Here is a 19,022-nt window from a genome sequence, read left to right as displayed (position 1 = left end):
ACTGGGAGGGCGCTGGCGGTGCCCTTCAGAGGACCAGCCTGCCTCCCCCACCCTCAGCCCCACCCCCAGCAAAGGCCTTCTGTGGGCCACAGCTGGGCAGAAAGGTTTCCCAAGATGCCCACTCAGTTGGAGACCCCCTTCCAGTCAGATGGAGTGAGAGGAACAGGCACAACCTGACCACAAGATGCAGTGACCGCTTCCATGGTTGCAAGGGAATAAATTCAGAGAGGTTTGGCAGCATCCACCCTCACCAGTCAGGATGGTGGTTAGTGGTTAGGTGGTAAACTGACCAATACCACTTGTTGTGGAACATGATTCCACAGGCTACCACCCAGTTGCTTAGTGTAGTAAATCCCACTAGAGGATAACCATTGAAGTAACTGGGATTTAGGGAATCAACTCCTTCATAAACTCTATTGATTGAACAGCAGCTTCTCTCGGTGCCTTGCTCTGCTAAAATAAGTTGCATTTAGAGTAGGCTTCTCAGAGGAATTTTGGGGTGAGCTGAATCCCTGAATTCCCCAGGGATTCAAGGGGCCTCCTCGAGTACACCTTACTACACTGAGGAACAGGATTTTGGCCCGGGAGTGCAACCACCCGCCCACCCTCCCTTCTGATGGGTTTCCCACTGGGGCTGGTGGCTGATCACTGCCTGGACCAAATGCTAGGGCCAGAAAGATGACCTTCGTCCTGATCCACCTTCAGGGCCTTTCCTGTATTCCCATCCACGGAGCCATCCTGAATGTTCTAGCCGGGGATCCCATTCCATTTACTTCAGACAGGTAATCATTTTCTCCGTTCAGGAAGGTGTTTGTCTGTTGCATGGCTGATGGCACATCCAATTCTGCAACCAGGTGTACACCAGACCACACACACCCTGAGATACTGGCCTTCAACTTGCCTTCCTCCTCGTCCCTTCCAGGTTCTTACCAGGCTGCTCCACAGCTGGGTCAGGATCCCCAAGCAGGCTGTCATGCTCCACAGTGCAATGTTACTGGTCCCGCTCCTCAGGGTCAGACCCAATACTGAGCCAGGTGTGGAAGGTCTGTATGAGTTAGGAACTACGTTCCCAGGGAGGGTCTCGGCTTCCAAGACCTCCTCGTTCTTCCTCCACGTGGCGTCAATCGCCTTGGGGTAGAAACCCTGAATGTGGCTGGTGAGGGTCTCAACACCATCGCAAACCCTTTTATGAACCACCTTCACTCCTGGAGCCACTGCAAAAACTTTTATTTATTTATTTATTTATTTATTTATTTATTTATTTATTTATTTATTCATTCATTCATTCATTCATTCATTCATTCATTCATTCATTCATTCATTCATTCATTCATTCATTTGATTTATACCCTTCCTATCTGGACTACCAGTCCACTCTAGGCGGCTTCCAATACAAAATCAGACAATAAAACACAGACAAGTACATGATTCAATAACAGCTACAATAAAATAAGAATAAGGAAAGTAAGAGGAAAAAAAATTAAGAATTGGCTGTAGGGAAGGCCTGGATGAACAACCATGTTTTAAATTGGGTTTTAAAGATGCTCAGCGTGGGGGCCACGTGAATCTCTGGAGGGAGATTGTTCCAGAGGCGAGGAGCCACTGACAAGAAGGCTCGGTTTCGTCTCTTCTCCTTCTGGGCCTCTCTCGGCTTCAGGCTCCTCAGCCTCACCTCCTGACTCACACGGGTGATCCGGGTAGACCTTGGCGGGAGTAGACGTTCCACCAAATATCGAGGCCCTAGACCGTTTAGGGCTTTGTAAGTAAGCATTAAAACTTTGAAGTTGACCCGGAAACAAATGGGCAGCCAATGCAATGTGGCCAGCATTGGAGAAATATGTTGGTATTTTCTCACTCCAGTGAGGAGTCTGGCCACCGCATTCTGCACCACCTGAAGTTTCCGCATCAGCCTCAAAGGCAGCCCCACGTAGAGCGCGTTACAGTGGTCTAATCTTGAGATTACGAGCCCATGCACCAAAGCAGTGAGCGCCCCCGTGTCGAGGTAGGGCCGCAGCCAGGCAATCCACCAAAGGTGGAAAAAGGCAGTGTGGACTACTGACACCACCTGCGTTTCCATGGTGAGTGTCGGGTCCAAATATATGCCCAGGCTGCGGACCCCACTCTTCGTGGCAAGGGTGACCCCCCCAAACGAGAGAGAGTCACCCAAGCCGCCTACCATGGGGGTACCCACCCTCAGAACTTCCGTCTTGTCCGGGTTCAGCCTCAGCCCGTTCTCCTGCATCCATTGCAGTACGGCCTCCAGGCAGCGCTGGAGGGACAGGACGGCATTGTGATGAACTTGCTTATGAAAGTTAAAGTAATGATTTAAATTTATATGTACAAAGTGTTTTTGTCCTTTCTTAAATCGGGCTAGACTTGGTGAAAGAGTGTTTCAGCTGCCCTAAGGTAAAATTTATGGACCCAGCTTTGCCTGGTAAAAGGAGCTGATCATTCCGGACCCTCTCTGTCCCGTGTATAAGCAGTTTCTTAGGAAACTGGCTTTTACGGCACCTATATGTTGGGTTTTGTGGGGTTTTTTATTTGTTTTTTATTATTATATTACTTTATTATTTTATTATTATTTATTACTTTTGCTTGTTTTCTGTGTTCTCTGTTAGGTTTGTATGTCTATAGTGTGATAAAATAAAAAATATTTTTAAAAAAGGCCCTCTTGTCTCTCCTTGCTGTTCTTTGGAAGTCTGCATTCAGTTTTCTGTAACTTTCCCTATCTCCCTTGCATTTTGTTTCTCTTCTCTTCTCTGCTATTTGTAAGGCCTCGTTGGACAGCCACTTTGCTTTCTTGCATTTCCTTTTCTTTGGGATGGTTTTTGTTGCTGCCTCCTGTACAATGCTACGAGCCCCTTCAATGCATTCCTATGGGCTAAAAACTCACATTAAAGCAAAAATCCTCCATACGGCAGCCATTTTCGCTGCCCGGTAAGCGAGGAATCAGTCCCAGAAAACAGCGTGCAGCCATTTTTTTTAACCCGGCAGCCATTTTGGAACCATCAATCAGCTGGTAAAAAATCACTTTGCGATGATCGGTAAGCGAAACAGGGTACCGATCATCGAAAGCGATTTTTGCCCATAGGGAACATGGCAAAGCGATTGCAAAAAGTTAATCGCTATGCAATTTCGTCATTAAATGGGGCGCCCGTTAAGCAAGGCACCACTGTACTGTACAGTGGAGGAAATTTGCAAGTAAGCCATGGTACTTTCCCTGTAAAACCTCAATTCTAATCAAATCCTATCCTTGTATTTCTGAGTAAGCTGGTTGGAAAGCGCTCTGGTTTAAATATTTGGTTGCAGAACCAGAGGTTCCTTGCTGTGTCTCCCACAGATAAGGTCAGCTTGTGTGGCCCTCGGGAAACTGCAGGGTCCCAGAAGCAGGGAATGGGGAATGACTTTTGAGTATTCTACACCTAGAAACCCCCCCAAAAAGGGCTGCCATCAGTCAGAATTGACTTGATGGCCCATGATTAATATTATTTCGGATAGTGGTTAATATTAATCAACTATATTTTCCCATCCCTGTCCCTTTGGAAGTATCAGGTCAGGCAAGGGAGTCCATGTTGCTTGCATAATATGGCTAATTTTTCAAATGTTGCCTGTAAAGTCTTCAGGAGACATATGCCTTTCAGAGGAGTCAAAGACAAAGGAAACTCTTTGGTTTGACCTCCAATCAGATTACGCTCTGTGGTACATTCTCACAACATCTTCTTTTTCTCTATCAGGTAACAAACTCGATGGCCAGAATTATACAGAGCCACTTCTTCTGGCCCTGAAAAGAGTCAAGTGTGAAGCCAGGAAGAAAAGCTTGGAAAAACCCATGAGCTAAAAGAGAAATGGCTTAAACTCCTGAAGTGTGAAGACAGCTTCAGACCAGTGCTGCTAGTTCAGTTTAACGAACTCACCCTGGGGTGAAATCATACAAAAACACTGAATGTAAAAAGAGTTTCAGTGGGAGAAGAAATCTGTGTCCACATCGAAGAACTCACACAGGGAAGAAACCATATAAATACATGGAAAGTGAAAAGAGATTTAGTCAGAATGGTCAGTTTAGGTTACATCAAAGAACCCACACTGGGGAGAAACCACATAAATGCATGGAATGTGGAAAGAGCTTTAGTCAGAGTGGTGACCTGAGTAGACATCAAAGGACCCACACTGGGGAGAAACCGCTTAAATGCATGGAATGTGGAAATAGCTTTTGTCAGAATGGTCAGCTTAGGATACATCAAAGGACCCACACTGGGGAGAAACCGCTTAAATGCATGGAATGTGGAAAGAGCTTTAGTCACAGTTATGCCCTTAGATTACATCAAAGGACCCACACTGGGGAGAAACTACATAAATGCATGGAATGTGGAAAGAGCTTTTGTGAGAATGGTCAGCTTAGGTTACATCAAAGGATCCACACTGGGGAGAAACCACATAAATGCATGGAATGTGGAAAGAGCTTTAGTCAGAGTGGTCATCTTAAGGTACATCAAAGGACCCACACTGGAGAGAAACCACATAAATGCATGGGATGTGGAAAGAGTTTTTGTAAGAATGGTCGGCTTAGGTTACATCAAAGGACCCACACTGGGGAGAAACCACATAAATGCATGGAATGTGGAAAGAGCTTTTGTGACAATGGTGAGCTAAAATTACATCAAAGGACCCACACTGGGGAGAAACCACATAAATGCATGGAATGTGGAAAGAGATTTAGTCAGAGTGGTGACCTTAGGTTACATCAAATGACCCACACTGGAGAGAAACCACATAAATGCATGGAATGTGGAAAGAACTTTAGTCGGAATTGTGACCTTAGGTTACATCAAAGGACACATACTGGGGAGAAACCACATAAATGCATGGAATGTGGAAAGAGCTTTAGTCAGAGTGGTCATCTTAAGGTACATCGAAGGACCCACACTGGGGAGAAACGACATAAATGCATGGAATGTGGAAAGAGCTTTAGTCACAGTGCTGCCCTTAGATTACATCAAAAGACCCACACTGGGGAGAAACCACATAAATGCATGGAATGTGGAAAGAGCTTTAGTCGTAATGGTGACCTTAGGTTACATCAAAGGACCCACACTGGAGAGAAACCACATAAATGCATGGAATGTGGAAAGAGCTTTAGTCAGAGTGGTCAACTTAAGGTACATCAAAGGACCCACACTGGGGAGAAACCACATAAATGCATGGAATGTGGAAAGAGCTTTTGTGGAAATGGTCAGCTTAGGTTACATCAAAGGACCCACACTGGGGAGAATCCACATAAATGCATGGAATGTGGAAAGAGCTTTAGTCTCAGTCATGTCCTTAGATTACATGAAAGGACCCATACTGGGGAGAAACCACATAAATGCATGGAATGTGGAAAGAGCTTTAGTCAGAGTGGTCATCTTAAGGTACATCAAAGGACCCACACTGGAGAGAAACCACATAAATGCATGGAATGTGGAAAGAGCTTTTGTAAGAATGGTCGGCTTAGGTTACATCAAAGGACTCATACTGGAGAGAAACCACATAAATGCATGGAATGTGGAAAGAGCTTTTGTGAGAATGGTCAGCTTAGGTTACCTCAAAGGACCCACACTGGGGAGAAACCACATAAATGCATGGAATGTGGAAAGAGCTTTAGTCAGAGTGGTCATCTTAAGGTACATCAAAGGACCCACACTGGGGAGAAACCACATAAATGCATGGAAGGTGGAAAGAGCTTTAGTCAGAATGGTGTCTAGAATAGCGATGTTAATCCGTTCCACAAAAAACATCGCTATTGGATTTCTTCGCTATTCAAAACGCGGTTTCCCATTGAAATGCATTGAATGCTGGCTAATCCGTTCCAATTGGAACGAATTGCTGTCGCTGTTCAAAAATCTCCATAGATAACCTCGCTATTCAAAATGCGGTTCCCCCATTGAAATGCATTGAAACCTATTCATTGCATCTCAAGGGGGGGGGGAAATCAACAACAAATTTAAAAAGAGTCAGAAGAAGGTCAAATTGGGTTAACAAAGGATTTAATAAGTGCACTTTACAATCTCAAACATTTCAAACAGGAACTTGAACTTTAAACTATTTAAAAGTAGCGAACATGAACCACGGTTCCTCCATTGAAATGCATTGAAACCTATTCAATGCATCTCATCGGGGGAAATAAAAATCAACAACAAATTAAAAAAGAGTCAGAACAAGGTCAAATGGATTAACAAAGGGTTTAACAAGTGCACTTTACGATCTCAAATATTTCAAACAGTAAGTTTCCATGTTTTCTGTTTCAGTTCTTCTTTAACTTCAAACCATTTAAAAAATAGCGAACACGAACCACGGTTCCTCCATTGAAATGCATTGAAACCATTGAAGATCGCTATTCGATTATCGCCCATAGGAAAAATCGCTAATCAAAGTGAAAAAAATGCCCCGAACACCACATTGTTATTCGTTTATTTCATTAATAGAGGCGCTCGCTATTCAAGGCACCACTGTAATTGCTTTCCTCCCAAGTAGCAGGTGTCTTTTAATTTTGTGGCTGCTGTCGCCATCTGCAGCAATCATGGAGCCCAATAAAGAACAATTTGTCACTGCCTCCATATCTTCCCCTTCTATTTGACAGGACGTGATGGGACCAGTGGCCATGATCTTAGATTTTTTTACTGTTTTTTGCGCTCTCCTCTTTCACCGTCATTAGGAGGTTCTTTGATTCCTCCTCACTTTCTGCCATCAGAGTGGTATCATCTGCATATCAGAGGTTGTTGATAGTTCTTCCAGCAGTCTTGATTCCGGTTTGGGATTCCTCCAGTCCAGCCTTTTGCATGATGTATTCTGCATATAAGTTAAATAAGCCAGGGGACAATATACAGCCTTATACTTTCCCAATATTGAACCAATCAACCATTGCTTCCTGTCCCATATATAGATTTCTCAGGAGATACATGAGGTGGTCAGGCACTCCCCTTTCTTTAAGAACCTGCCATAGTTTGCTGTGGTTTTACACAGGCAAAGCAAAGCAAAGCGTGTTGCTTATATACTGCCCCATATTGCTTCAAACACTCTCTTGGTTGTTTACAAGTTATTTATGCAGGCTACACATTGCCCCCCCCAACAAGCTGGGTACTCATTTTACCGACCTCAGAAGGATAGAAGGCTGAGTCAACCTTGAGCCGGCTACCTTGGATTGAACCCCAGGTCAAAGGCTTTTGCACAGTCAATGAAGCAGAAGATGTTTTCCTTTTGTTGGAAAGCTTGAGGGAAGCTAAAATGTAGATGAATATATGTAGCTATAAATTCCATAAAGGTTAATGAAGAATAATATTAGATGCTTTGGCTGTTATGGTTTATATAGAGAGCTTAAATATGAGTGAGTCACCATATTGATTATATAGACAAGATTAGACTTACAATGTCTTTTTACCTGTAAAAGTGGGGATCTTACAGAAATGTATTGAGCTGGCCTAGAGCTTCTGTGTGGGGAGGTGTGTATGGCTAAGGTACCTTTATGATGAAATTAGAATTGTTTATGATGAGTTCTGGTTAGAGGTGTATGCAGGTGGAAGAATATATAGGGACTTTATAGATAGCACTTTAAAAGCCAGTAAAAAGAATGAAAGAAATGAATTCCTAGATTCACAAGGCTGTAAATAATTAAAAATCCCTGGTTTATACATGGAGCAAAGAAATATAATAAAAATGGGGCAGTTATTTGCTGAATGTCTTAAATGGTTAATAAGTATAGGTAATGCTTAGATTACATATTCTGATCACAGTTGTTTAGAACAGGGTTCCCCAACCCCCAGTCCGCGGCCCAGTGCCGGTCCACGAGATGACACAGCAGCAGCCATTACGAAAAGGGAGGGGAGGAGTGGGCTTGCCTGGGCTGGAAAATCCTCTATTGCTGTTGCTGTTGCTGCTGCTGCCTCAGAGGTGAGGAAGCCTCAAAGCCACAGGACTTCTATCGGAGGGGGTGGGCAGGGCTTGGGCAGAGGGAGGAGGGAAGCCAGCTCAATGGCCCCAGGAGCAGCCATTATAAGAAAGAGGGTTTTTTTAGCTTGCCTGGGCTGGAAAATCCTCTGCTGGTGGTCCCCTTCCTGCCTTTTACCTAGGGTTGCCAGACGTCTGGCAAAAAGAGGACATGTCCTACTTTTCAGGCTCATGTCCTCTGTCTGGCAGGCAAAGGTAAAAAACTTTAAAATGTCCGGCTTTTGTATCTCCACCCCCACCAGCCAAACAAGCCACCTCTCCCTGTTACTTCCTTGGTGCTTCTTTCTTTCAGAGATCAGATAAGCCGGATTGATTGTTTAGGGCTGCTGCAGCCCGGGGCAATCAATCCGGGGCTTGTGAGAGAGAGGGAGGGGCAGCTTGATGAAGTATGTTTATTGCTTCAGCCTGAGCTGAATAAAGCAAGAAGGAAGGTGCGGGAGAGAAACCAGGTGGAAACAGACAGGGGAGGTGGGAGAGTGCTCAGAAAATACCTCCAGAAAAAGCTTGGTTCGTCATGGTCTCATTCTTTAGGAGTCACTACCTTTCCAAGGTGTTCCAAATGATGTATTTTAAAGGTGCTATTGTAGATATTTCCTCTCTTATGTAAATAATTTTATAATATGATTTTTCCCCCCTGTAAGCCCAGTTATGAAGTCCAACAGTATTGTGCTCAGATGCATGAAAAAGGTGAACCTGATGCTGTGCCAATGTCTTCCAGTTTTCCAAAAAATGTTATTCCGTGGAAGAGAGTCCCATTTTCCTGCCTTTCTTTTGGTTTCATCTTTGAGCTTTCCATAACACTGCAAGAGGATAAGGAATGGTGTATTTTTTTCCCCTTTCAATTTCTCATCACTTACTCATTCAGCAACTTCCCCAGCCATGGAAACTTCTGATCCAAAAAGCCCCCAGGGAATTTATTACTTTATGCTGTCTTCCCTCCACCCTTGATCTTTGACTGAATTGTGGGAAGTTATGGGGGGCATGATGATATTTTGTTTGAGGAGAATGTCATGTGCAGAGTTATCCCCCATGCTTGTGGGAACTGGAAATTCACACACACAAGTGGATTTTGTGACAAACCCAGACCTACTGGGATATGTCACACAGTTACACTAAGCTGCCACCAACCATTCCCTTTAAGAAGTCACACAGACCAGGGATGGATTTTTAAACAATAAAAAGAATAAGGTTTATTTAAATACACACAGGGTAAAATAAAACAATCAGGTGAATAGGATAAAGTAACGTGGCTTATTCTCACTCATACATACACACAGGTTGGTTCACACAGAACCCTTAACTTTAAGCACAGACCCTGAACCTATCAGTTCTGGCTAACCAACAGACACCTGAACCTATCAGGTTGGTACTCTGACACACAGAAGTACCCTGTCTGACACACAGACTCCCACAACAGCTTCTTCTTCCCAGCTGCTGCTTCGTCACATCCCAGTGTCTCCCAGTGTCTCTCTCTCACCACACAGGCTTCACATTTATATACAGTACAGCCCCTCCTCCTGATGTCCCGCCTTCCACTCCCCATAGGATGGAACTTTCCCTCCAAACCCATGACAGACAGGTAACATCAGTGCTGTATGTAACACCTCCCCTCTTTATAAGTTGTTTTGTAGGGGGAAAGCTAACGTGCTTTTCACCAAAAAACAACCTGGGTAAAACACACAACAACATTTATACATACCATATTATACTCACTTATACTTACATTCTAAGTTAAACCATAGCAAATAGGCATTTAAACATTTATCATATACAATACATCCATTTTACCTTTATTCATACAAACCAAATTCAGAAAACAGGTACATTTTACTTTTTGTCATCATTATATACACATAGTCCATGTTCTTTCGCCGTCTTCATTCTTCAGGTCTTCTTGATAAGGCGTCAGCAACACAGTTCACTGACCCTCTGACCACTTTCACTTCAAAGTCATAGTCCTGTAGGTTTAAAGCCCACCTCATAAGTTTACTATTGTGGGTTTTCATTGTCTTTAACCATTGCAATGGTGAATGGTCAGTGCACAGAATAAAATGTCTTCCCCAGATGTAAGGCTTGGCCTTCTGGATCGCGTAGACTATGGCCAAACACTCCTTCTCCACGGTTGCCAAATGTCTCTCACCTTTTTGAAGTTTCCTACTCAGGTAGGACACCGGATGCTGGTCACCATTCTCATCCTCCTGGCACAGAACTGCTCCTACCCCGCTGTTAGACGCATCGGTGTAGATGATGAACTCCCGGTCGAAGTCTGGAGCACGCAGGACAGGATAGTTGATTAACGCCTCCTTCAACCTCTGGAACGCCGCCTCACAGTCGCTGGTCCACGGGATGCGGTCATCAGCCGTCTTCCTCGTCAGATCGGTCAGCGGAGCCGCAATCTCGCTAAACCTCGGGATGAACTTTCTGTAGTAGCCCACCAACCCAAGAAATGATTTGACTTTTTTCTTGGTGTTGGGTCTAGGCCAATCACGAACTGCTTCTATTTTGGCCTCCAGGGGTTTTATCACTCCTCCCCCTACCATGTGACCCAAGTATTTTATTTCTGGGCTACCCAGCTGACACTTGCTGGCCTTTACTGTTAGCCCTGCTGCACTTAACCTCTGCAGCACTAACTCCAGGTGTAACAGGTGATCTTCCCAGGTATTACTGAAGATCCCTATGTCGTCAATGTAGGCCACTGTAAAGTCACTGAGCCCTGCCAAGGTCTGGTCCATCAGCCTTTGGAATGTGGCTGGTGCATTTCTGAGACCAAAGCTCAGGACTCGAAACTCATAGAGACCAAAAGGGCTGCAAAAGGCAGTCTTTTCTTGATCCCTGGGATCAATTCTTAATTGCCAATATCCCTTTACCAGGTCCAATGATGAGATGAACCGACAACCCCCTATGGTTTCAATCAGGTTGTCTAGCCTGGGCATTGGGTAGGCATCAGGAGTGGTTACACGGTTTAATTTCCTGTAATCGACACAAAACCTAATGCTCCCATCAGGCTTGTCCACAAGGACTATCGGAGAGGACCAAGGGCTAGAAGAGGGGACGATTATGTTCTCCCTCAGCATCTCGTCCAGCTCCTTCCGCACCTTGTCCCTATAGGGTCCCGTTACTCGGTATGGGGATACTGCCTGCGGGGGTGCATCCCCTGTGTGGATCCGATGCATCACTCCCTTCACTATCCCCGGCTTGTTGGAAAACACCTGTTGATATTTACTAAGCAGCATTTTTAGTTCTTGCTGCTGGTCTTGGGTGAGTGCAGGACTGATCTTTACCTCCTCTGGGCTGTATTTTACTTCCCCTCTACCCTCCCAGAAGGGTAATTCCGCTTCCTCACTCTCAGCTGCTTTTATCGCGAATAAAACCCTCTGTTCCCCTCTGTAGTAGGGTTTTAGGGCATTCACATGAACCACCCTCCTTGCCTGGTTCTCCTCCTGCTCTATAAGGTAGTTCAGGTCTGACATCTTGGAGATGACCCTATATGGTCCTGCCCATTTGAGCTGCAGTTTATTCTCTCTGCAGGGCCTAAGCCAAAGCACTTCCTCCCCTGGGTCAAAGTGCCTCTCTCTAGCTTTGTGGTCATACCATGTTTTCTGTCTGACCTTCTGAGCTTGCAGGTTTTCTGCTGCCAGCTCTAGATTTCGCTTTAGGTCATTCATCAAGGTGTCTATGTAAGTCACAACGTCTTGTGGGTCATCCTGGGTGATCTGCTCCCAATTTTGTTTGATCAAATCAAGGGGCCCTTTCACCCTTCTCCCAAATAAAAGTTCAAATGGACTGAACCCGGTACTGGCTTGTGGCACTGATCGATAAGCAAACAAAAGGGATTGCAGCTTCTGGTCCCAATTGTTTGGATTCTCTGCCAAGTAAGCCCTAATCATGCGCATTAGAGTCCCATTGAACTTCTCAGTTAACCCATTACTTTCAGGATGATAAGCAGTGGTTTCCTTGTGCTTAATTCCACAGATTTGCCATAAGCGTTTCATGAGCTTTGATGTGAACGATGCACCCAAATCTGTGATTATCTCTGAGGCAAATCCCATCCTGGACATATACCCCACCAAAGCATCGGCCACTGTGTTAGTTTCAATGTTAGCCAAGGGTATGGCTTCAGGATACCTTGTGGCATGGTCCACAATTGTTAGAATGAACCTGTTCCCCCTCTTTGTGGCCTTGGGCAAAGGTCCCACAATATCCACCCCTATGCATTTGAACGGAGTGTCAATCACAGGCAAAGGGCACAACTTTGCTTTGGTCCTGTCGCGGTTATTCCCCTGCCTTTGACACACATCACATTGTTTACAGAACTCCCTGATCTGCTTCCCTATGTCAGGCCAGTAGAAATTCTGTGTGATTCTCTGCTGTGTTTTGTTCACCCCTAAGTGTGCAGCAAACATGTCAGAGTGACCCCTTTGTAAGATCATGGGGCGATACTTTTCAGGTACCACCAGCTGACTTCTGATCCCATCTCCCCCTTTTGAGATATTCCTCAGGGTTTCTCTATATAAAATCCCCTTTTTCTCCAGAAATCTCACTGGGGTTTCAGATGTTAGCTGGGCGTCAGTCACCTGTTCAAAACACTTTTGGAGAGTGGCGTCTGCCTTTTGCTCCTGTCCAAATCTGCTGTCTGTGGTTAAGGTTTCCACCACAGCTTCTGAACTCCCCTCTGCTTCCGTCTCTGGCTCATCATTACCCCCCTGAACTGTCCCCGTGGTGGCTTGTGAGCGTGTAATCACTAGCACCCGTTTCACATGTTCAGCCAGGTCATTTCCCACGAGCACGGCTGCTGGCAGAGTCGATGAAATTGCTAGCCTCCAAACTCCCCTCCAGCCTTGAAAGTTGACAGGTACCTCTGCTACTGGCAGAGAGATTACCTGCCCCTCAATCCCTGCCACCTTTATGCTCTCATTTGGGATTATAAACTCCCTGGGAATAATATCTGGATGGCACAGGGTTACCTGGGAACAAGTGTCCCGCAGCCCCCTATACTGACGGTCAAGTATTCCTACGTCCACCCCTGCTGTCTCAAACAACTGAGAATCTGTTTTTATCAGCAAGCAGCGCTTTACCTCCACAAGAGGACCATTTTCCTCAGCCTGATCAGCCGAGGTAGCTGTTCCAGACTGAGTAGTCATGGCAACAGGCTCCCTCAGTGACACTGAGCCTTGCTCTTTCTGGACACAGAACACAGCTTTTGGCTTGGTCCCACTAGAATTCTGAGGCACCATTCCTTTTAGCTGCTTCAATTTCTCACACTCTGAGATTAGATGACCCTTTCCCTGACAGAAATAACATTTTCTGGTGTATTTTGATTCTCTCTCATCTTGTTTTGGTTTTCCCTCCAAAATCTGAGGTCTTAGTTTCATGTCTGAGGGCTTCCCTTCACCATGGGCCCCTCCCCCTTGCTGGCTTTTCCCTGGTCCCTGAGAGTACTTGCTGTAGGTTTCTTTGGGTTTACCTACAGATTTCCCCTCACCCAAGGGCTTTCTTATTTGGGAAATAAAATCTGCGATCTCTGCGGCTGCTGCCACAGATTTCGGTTTCCTTTCCCTCACCTGGAATTTCAATTCCCCATGCAGGACTGAATAGAACTGTTCCAGTGCTATCAAGTCTTTAAGCTGCTCATAGGTCTCTGTTCCCTCCTGCGATAGCCATTTCTCAAGCAGCCTCACCAATTGGGCCCCCACTTGGGTAAAAGTCTGTTCTGGTTTTTTTGTGAGGGACCTGAATCTTTGTCTCAGCTGTTCTGCATTTATCCCATGTCTGGCAAACACCAGTTTCTTAAACTCTGCAAAATCTTTCATCAGTTCCTCAGGCATCTCGGCATAAACCTCAGCCAGGCTACCACTGATTAAAGATCGCATGATGGTCATCTTCTCAGTTTCCCTCACTGAGAAGTCCACAAACGCTCTTTCCACTAGGGAAAAGAACACCTCAGGACAATCTCCCTTGTGGTACACAGGGAATTTCTTCAGGTCAGCTTTAGACAGTTGGCCTCCCTCAGAATCCCTATTGTTATTATTGTTCTGGTTCATCAGTTCCAGTTTTCTTAATTCAAACGCCATTTTCTCTCTCTCCATTCTTTCTTCTCTCTCCATTCTCTCTCTCTCTCTCTCTAATTCAAATGCCATTTTCTCTCTCTCTAATCTTTCCTCCATTTCCCTCACCCTCAGTTCATGCTGTTGGGCTAGGATCAATTTTCTAAGTTCTGGGTTCTGCTCTCCTGTGCTGTCACCTTGCACTGAGCCAAATTCATCCTCAGAACCTTGGTCAATCTGGGGGTCTTTCACTTCACTCATGTCTGCTATCTGGCTTCGAGTCAAGGGCATAATCCCCCCTCAGAACAGGCTGCTTTAAAAAGTCAAGCCTCAGAATAAAACGACCACTTTTTTCCTTCTTGCCTCAGAACCAGCTCTCCCTAGAGATTGCTGCTGTTCTTCAGCACTTAAATTGCAACAGTATCGAGTCAGAGCCTACCCCCCTCTGCTGGGCCTCTCAGCTGGCAAGCTAGCTCGCTGTTGCTACGCAGTTTTGCCTCAGCTTTTTCCCGCCAAAACTAGGCTGCCTCAGAGCACCTTAATCTAAGTCTCCCCAGTTGGCACGTTCTTCTACTAGCGCACCTCCCCGTGAGGTACACCTAGAAGATTACCTACGCGCCTCAGACTGTCCCTGACTAGACCCCCCTTGCTCTGGGCACACCTGCCAAGGCTTTGCTGGACCACTGGACAACTGGACCAGTCGTATCCCACACGCTGGACACCAATCAATGTGACAAACCCAGACCTACTGGGATATGTCACACAGTTACACTAAGCTGCCACCAACCATTCCCTTTAAGAAGTCACACAGACCAGGGATGGATTTTTAAACAATAAAAAGAATAAGGTTTATTTAAATACACACAGGGTAAAATAAAACAATCAGGTGAATAGGATAAAGTAACGTGGCTTATTCTCACTCATACATACACACAGGTTGGTTCACACAGAACCCTTAACTTTAAGCACAGACCCTGAACCTATCAGTTCTGGCTAACCAACAGACACCTGAACCTATCAGGTTGGTACTCTGACACACAGAAGTACCCTGTCTGACACACAGACTCCCACAACAGCTTCTTCTTCCCAGCTGCTGCTTCGTCACATCCCAGTGTCTCCCAGTGTCTCTCTCTCACCACACAGGCTTCACATTTATATACAGTACAGCCCCTCCTCCTGATGTCCCGCCTTCCACTCCCCATAGGATGGAACTTTCCCTCCAAACCCATGACAGACAGGTAACATCAGTGCTGTATGTAATGCTTGTGGGAACTGGAAATTCACACACACAAGTGGATTTCTCTCAGCTTGAGAAATTGCAAAGGGTGAAGAAAATGGCTTTGTGTGTGTGTGTGTGTGTGTGTGTCTGCAAATCCATTTTCTCCACCCTTTGCATTTCTCAAGCAGAGAGAAATCCACGCCTTCTGTTTTTTTCCTGGTTTTTATAAAGTGTTTTAAATCTGTCACACAACTTTTAAAACTTTTTATTTCACTTTATTATGCTTTTATTAATGTGATTTCTTAGTGTACTTTGTTTTAGTAGCTCTTATATTTTCCTTGATTGTTGCTGATTATTTTGTTTTTTATGTTATTGTTTAATTCTGTTTTTGTAAACTGCCCAGAGTGGCCGTGGCAGCCAGATGGGTGGTATAAGAATTAAAAAATCAATAAATAAAACAAGGGGGATGGGTCTCCATTAAAGGAAGGAATAGATTGTCTCCATTAGTCCTGGGGGCCCAGTAAGTGTATACGTAGATTTGTTTTTGTTTTTTTAACACTTTTAAAAACAAGAAAACACAGTGGCCAGTGGATTCTGAGTTTCGTAGTCCAGAAAATGTAACTTTCCCAGTCTTGACCTTTCAAGACTGAGTAGGTTGAATGGTCATGGTATTGCCCCGTGGATCAAAGAGCTGTTCTCCCCAATACCCAATTCCAAAAGCAACATGCCCCCCACTCCACCCCATGCACAGAGCCCGCCTCCCCCAATACGTCCTCCTTTTTGGCTTTCTATGTCCTCCTTTTCGTACCCATGTATCTGGCAACCCTACTTTTACCAGAACAGAGCTGCAGCATATGAGCAAGTCTTTTGTAAAACTAATAGGTCCAGATTGTACCCCAAACAGCATGGCTAGTATTTGGGAATGATGGAGATTGTAGTCTGAAATGTCTGGATGGGCATCAGGTTGCCTGCTTCTGTTCTTAAGGAGTCTTAATGTGGACTTATTTATTTACTTAAAATATTTTTACCACATCTTTCTCCTTGAAAGGAACTAAGGCAGCTTACAACATTAAAAGACAAAATTAAGTCTAACCCAAGTGAGCATATAAATACTTTTAAAAGGTCAAACAAATACAGTGGATATAAAAAGTTTACACACCCCTATTAAAATGTCAAGTGTCTGTGATGTAAAAAATGAGACAAAACTTTTTCCACCTTTAATATGACCTATGAACTGTACAACTCAATTGAACAAAAAACTGAAATGTTTTAGGTGGAGGGATGTAAAAAAAAAAAAAAAAACTGAAATAATGTTTGCATCTGTGTGCACACCCTTAAACTAATACGTTGTTGAAACACCTTTTGATTTTCTTATAGCACTCAGCCTTTTTGGGTATGATTCTATCAGTATGGCACATCTTGATTTGGCAATATTTGCCCACTCTTCTTTGCAAAAATGCTCCAAATCTGTCTGATTGCAAGGGCATCTCCTGTGCACAGCCTTTTTCACATATTAAGTCGGATTCAGGTGTGGGCTCTGGCTGGGCCATTCCAAAACGTTGATCTTCTTCTGGTGAAGCCGTTCCTTTGTTGATTTGGATGTTTGCTTTGGGTGGTTGTCATGCTGAAAGTTGAAGTTCCTCCTCATGTTCAGCTTTCTAGCAGAAGCCTGAAAGTTTTGTGCCAATATTGACTGGTATTTGAAACTGTTCATAATTCCCTCTAGCTTGACTAAGGTCCCTGTCCCAGCTGGAGAAAAATAGCCCCAAAGCATGATGCGGCCACCACCACGCTTCACTGTGGGTATGGTGTTCTTTTGGTGATGCGTAGTATTGTTTTTGCGCCAAACAGATCTTTTGGAATTATGGCTGAAAAGTTCAACCTTGGTTTCATCAGACCATAACACATGCTTTTGTTAGGTTAGGTTAGGCATCCTTCAGTCTCGGAAGACTATGGTAAGAACTTATAAATGCTGTAAGTATTTGTAAGAATCACTGTAAAGAAATATTGTAAAATACTGATTTAGTCAGCTGTGAAGTTAAATAATAAACCTGTTTTATTAGAAGATTTTGGTCTGCCACCTTCTTCTTTGAATAAATCCACAGTAAGAGAGGTAAGAGACAGCAGACAAGATCACATATTAGAAGGGGCATGTTCAGGGGTGCTTTTCATCTTTTCGTATTCATTATCATTTTATCAATAAGCAGCTGATCTTTTGTGCCCCTTCACGGATTGCTGCCTTGTTGTGGCGAAGGGGCTTGAGTAATTCAGAGAAGCTATGGGCTATGACGTGCAGGGACACCCAAGATGGACAGGTCATAGTGGAGAGAGGGGCTCATTTCCCCCCCAAAAGAGAAAAGGAACCCAGATGCAAATCTTCCCCAAACAACCACACACACACCTTCCCTTTGGTTGGTGTTGGAAGTCTGGCCTTTCCCTTCTTCTGGGTCCCCTCCAACAAAGGCATAAACAAGCCAAGGAGGGAGGGCAGGGCCTCTGGGGCCCCGATCCCAGGCTGTGGGTGGAGAGGATCAGTGTCCGGTGGGGGGGTCAGGCAGTGTCCAGCCTGGGGGGGGAGGAGTTGAGATCATGACAGGACATATGAGGAACTGGGCGGGTGAGACGTGGCAGGAGAGGCTCTTTAAAACCTCCAGAAAGCTGATTTCTCCAGCACCCATCTGCTCTGTGGCTCTTTTGCACGGGGGTGTGTGTGTGTGTGTGCTGTTTTTTCCCTTTTTTAAACCAACACTTCCACACACTCTGTCCATTTGCATTTTAAAACCATATGACTGTTTTTAACATTCTGCCCAGCCTTAGGCACTCTGGCCAGGAGAAAAGCGGGCTATGAATGAGATTTCCTAAATTCTAAAGAAAGAAGCAGGTATGTTTGCTAACCCCCTTGGAGGACAAAGAAATCAAGGGCCCAAGGCTGCACAGAATGTTTAAAAGCAGGAAAATTGCTGAGCTGGAGAAGCTGAGTTTGTTGCCTTCAAAACATGATGAAGTGACTGATGGGCAGCCGGAGCCTGATGAACAATTAATTAACACTGGGGTTGTAATCTCCGAAAGTGGGGTGGGGGTGGGGGAGGGAGTGCTGTCTGCTCAGGCAGAGGTTTCTGCCTCCGAGCCTGGCCATTTTTCCTGGATGTTTCTGTTGGGCGCAGAATATTGACCCCTCTCTGCCATCTCAAAGGGAAGCGGCTGACTCTGGTTTGCCTTATTTATTTATTTATTTATTTATTTATCTATCTATCTATCTATCTATCTATCTATCTATCTATCTATCTATCTATCTATCTATCTATCTATCTATCTATCTATTTATTTATTTATTTATTTATTTATTTATTTATTTATTTATTTATTTATTTATTTATTGTTGAGGGGCCACTGCCGAGAAGGCCCAGTTTCTTGTTCTTTCTTTCCGGGTTGACTTTGCATCACTTCTTCAATCCGAGATGTCAAATCTCCCACACCTTTCTGGCTCTTTCGTCACTCACGGGTTGGAATCCTATGGCACTTGACATAGGAGAAAGTGATCCCTGCAGATGTTCCCAGGGACTGCCGGCCAGCCAGTCCTCATCGGGCACCTGATTGTGCAATGGACAGTGCCACTGGTCGCATGGCTGCAAAGCTGCTGGCGGGGTTGGACTTCTGCCTTGGCCTGACATGTGGCAACTCTTGGAGCAACATGTTACGAAGGCGCAGCCATGCAACAGGATTTTGGTCAGGGAGTAAAAAGGAATTTGTTGTGTTTTAAATCCTTATATACCAGTGCT

At 44.8% G+C, this 19,022-nt stretch overlaps 1 protein-coding gene across 1 annotated transcript in view; it reads left to right on the top strand.

Moving 5' to 3' along the window:
* The window catches only part of LOC144584975 (uncharacterized), a 618,887-nt gene that overhangs the window by 556,985 nt on the left and 42,880 nt on the right, over window positions 1–19,022 (top strand). The gene's annotated exons all lie outside the window — the stretch shown is intronic.

This window comes from Pogona vitticeps, chromosome W, assembly GCF_051106095.1.
Source record: "Pogona vitticeps strain Pit_001003342236 chromosome W, PviZW2.1, whole genome shotgun sequence".
NCBI lineage: Eukaryota > Metazoa > Chordata > Lepidosauria > Squamata > Agamidae > Pogona > Pogona vitticeps.
The sequence above is the reverse complement of the archived record's forward strand: the minus strand, read 5'-3'. Positions and strand labels throughout refer to the sequence as shown.